General features: G+C 39.2%; 1 long non-coding RNA gene across 1 annotated transcript; it reads left to right on the top strand.

The window, feature by feature from the left end:
- The first annotated feature begins 1,105 nt into the window (after positions 1 to 1,105).
- LOC138919904 (uncharacterized) lies at positions 1,106 to 2,908 on the top strand. Its single transcript, XR_011430448.1, has 3 exons — positions 1,106 to 1,144; positions 1,223 to 1,273; positions 2,771 to 2,908. It is a non-coding gene; the product is annotated as an uncharacterized lncRNA (long non-coding RNA).
- The last annotated feature ends 721 nt before the right edge of the window (positions 2,909 to 3,629 follow it).

Here is a 3,629-nt window from a genome sequence, read left to right as displayed (position 1 = left end):
AGTAGAGGAAGATGGGCATGAATGTTAGCTCAGGGCCAGTCTTCCTCAGCAAAAAGAGGAGGATTGGCAGTGGATATTAGCTCAGGGCTAATCTTGCTCAAAAGCAAAAACAAAAAAAAGTTGGAGAAACACTAAGTTAAGTTCCCTCTCCCCTCTTTTTCAAGTTCAGAATTTCTAGAACCTGTTAATATAGTGGTGTCCCTTGTGCATCTCTAAGGGAATAGGTCTTCAACATTTCCCAAACTTCCTCGGGGCCATGGGTTATGATATTAACTATGATCAGGGGCTGCAGGTAAGCTCTTCCTGGTCTTGGGCTTCAATTTCAACAACAGAAGTGTGGGGCACTCACTTACATGTCATAAGTCACCTAGAAGAAAGGATTTAAAATGCTGCCCCAATAGGTAAATAGAAATGGGGAGAAAAAGCCAAGGGTCCTTTGGTTTAGAAATAAAAGTAAATACATTGGAAACAAGCAAAGGTAAGCATTTTGATTTAAGGAAGAAAAATATAACACTGAGTTTCATGTCTGGATGATGGAAACCTGTTGGGCTTCATTAGGCAGAAAAACTTGGCAATTTGGAAACTGCATGAATCAGAAGTTCAGAACCAAGAAAAAAATGCTGACTGGCACATTGGTGTCACTGAGAATAGTATTCCTGATACCAATAAAAAGAACTTCTGGTTAAATGATTTTATATACCACTAGTATCAGTCAAAATGAGTTTTCACATGTCAAAGATCAGAAAACAAGGAAAGAATGTTCATACTTCAATGTAGAGTCCGTGGAGATTTCTGGAAAATTCTTGCTTGTTGCATTCTACTTGGTAGTGAATATGCACGTATATAATTATTTTATTATTTATTTAAAGGGGTTCGTAATACTTTTTTGTAGTAAAATAAATTAAGGTTTATTTTCAGATTGTTTGCTCATTTTTCTCAATACCACTAATAGAATTACAAAACAAATATATTCCTGATACTCATGCTTTCCCATTTGATTGCAATACAATAATGGAAAATATACTCTTGTGACTGCTTTTTCCGGTCCGGGGTGATGTCACAGACACCATTGTTATGTTGTGTAATCAGAACCTTCAGAGACCATCATCCTTCTCACCCTGCAGATGCTGAACACAGATGAAGGGTAGGGACAAGAAACTCTTCCGATTGTTTGTTTGGTTGTGGTTCCTGTTGCATGTTGAGTTTAAGTTTTTCTCAATAGATGCAGATGTTGTGGAGGCCAGGAAACAGGATTGTCCCGTTTGTGCCACAGGTATGACGGGTGCTGGGAGCAGGACACCCATTTTGAGTGACAGAGTTAATGAAGTTAGACACACACCAACAACCCATGACAGGGAATGCAGTCTCCTCTTTCCCTCCCTTCAGCCATACATTTTGACCCTTCCATGCTGTCTATGCATGCAAAAAAGAATGTGCCTGGGCACACGACTGCAAAAATAAAGAGCCATTTTGTTTTACATTGGAAAGACATCCAAAGAAGATGTACAATGACTACTCAATTCCAGATGGCATTTTAATTGAAGATCACTTTGTTGTTAAAACGCCTCCCTTGATCTAGACTTAAGGAACAGAATGTATGAAACTGGCCATAAAAAGGGTGGCCAGTCTAAACCCTAAAAGACCATTCTTGCATTAAAAAGAAAATAAAACACTAACCAGAATTAAAAAGTCTTATACATGTATTTTTCTCTTAAAATCTAATGGATTTTTATTCTCCTACAAAAAAAGAAAGAGAGAGAACAGATGGCAGTGACTCGTGTAATACTGTGAATGTACGCATTATTGTGGGGAGTGGTACTGATGCTAGAGAAATGTACTGCCCATTCAGATGTAGACATTTGCTTTTAGTTTTAAAAATGATTTCAAAGTCAGCTGCAGTATTTCGCTACTTTAAGAGTAAATCACTGATACCCTAATAGCCCTGATGGAGCCATTTTATTTGATTAATCAAGTTGCTTGATGCAGTTCCAATCGTTTGGATTCACAAGGGAGACTGGATTGCATGATGCACAATTTTTCATGCTGATTCCTCTAATTACCAAACTTTAATGCAGTTGCCGGTCAAAAATCACAAATGTATTTGATTTAACAAATGCTTCTTTCACCGCAAACAAAGCCCTTGAGGTATGCTTTTAGAGGTGGGGATGATTTTCTTCTTCGGCATTACCTAATCTGATAAAGTACAGCCAGATGATTCAAAGTGAAAATCCAGATGCAGAAAAATACTTTAAAAGTTTCAGAGTACTTTTTAAAATTCCTACTGCCTATCCTCTCATGCTGTGTCATGCCTAGTTTGGCATATGTGACTGAACATAAATCAGTGATAGAATTAATAGAGTTAATGTAGCTAGCTCCAAGGCCCAAGGGTGAAAGTTATATTTGCTGAAAATACAGGGCATTTAAGGGCAGAGCTTGCTCTACAGCAGATTCTGAAACACAGATCTAATCTAGCTGGGTGAAAAATGCAGTATAGAGAAAAGATCCTTTGGAAAGCAGTTGGAGGGAAATGCCCAAGGAAAGCCCTGAATTAGCTCTTTGGGAAGAATACAAAAAAAGAGAACATAGGTAGGTAGAGAAGGAGACCCGAAAATGTCCACCAGCAAGTGGAACCCCCCATCTTCTTTAGGGGTTCAGAACTGATGCCTTTGAGCACCAGAAATGACCTTGAGGACTATGGGTTCCCAGAGGAAATAGAGAAAGATCTCTTCTTTGGGAGTAAACTGGAGACTATTTTTTTATCTTTGCCCAGGGTAGAGAGAGATTTCTTCTCCAGCGGAAGGGACTCTGCCACAGAAGCGAGAGGCAAAGAAAGTCTGTACGGACTGCAGTGTTCTGAAAACATAAGCATCTGGACACAACAGTGCATGAATACTGAGTGCTCTAATGTCAGCTGAAAAAAGAAGAAAGCCCCATGATTAAATAGATTTTGAGTCTTGCTAAGTATTACTGATGTCTCCATGCAGCCTACATACTTAATGGTTGATTAGATGTGGACTCCATCATTTTCTGTTACTCAGACTTTTTTATAACTCTATAGAAACAGCATTGACCTGATATATCTGGGAAAGGAGAAGAATGTAACCCAATTAGAGTAGTTCGTCAAAGCAAAAATTGCACGGGACAAGGTTAAATGGGCAAAGAAGACTGGAATCAAAGGTTTTTCAACAGAGGAGGGAGAGCAGGACTCAGTCTGAACTCAACTCTTCTGAAACAAAGAGCAGTGGGTTCAATTTGCTGGAATGAGCTAGCGAAAAAGCAGTGTAGGATGTGAGGGGAGAAGTTCGTCAGTGGGGTGGGTCCAGCACACTGCATTATTCCTGAGTCTGCAAATGTTTATCTCTGTGATTAGGCCATCTGTGTTTGCTAATTGTCACTCACTGAAGTTAGGTTCCTACCCTCCCACAGAGACCAGGAGATAAAAACATTATCTTCCTTGATGATCACATTTCAAAAGCATGGATTCCAGGTTCTTGAGAAAGACATTCCTGGGTTGTAAAAGTGGCAAGAGACTTTTAAAAAGAGTTCCACGTATCTCAAAGACGCAGAAAAAAATTGATAATTACAAGTTTTCTACAGAAAATGCTCAAAGGAAAGAGAGACCATGGGCC

Source organism: Equus caballus, chromosome 21 (genome assembly GCF_041296265.1).
Source record: "Equus caballus isolate H_3958 breed thoroughbred chromosome 21, TB-T2T, whole genome shotgun sequence".
Lineage (NCBI taxonomy): Eukaryota > Metazoa > Chordata > Mammalia > Perissodactyla > Equidae > Equus > Equus caballus.
This window is presented reverse-complemented; position numbering and strand designations above follow the sequence as displayed.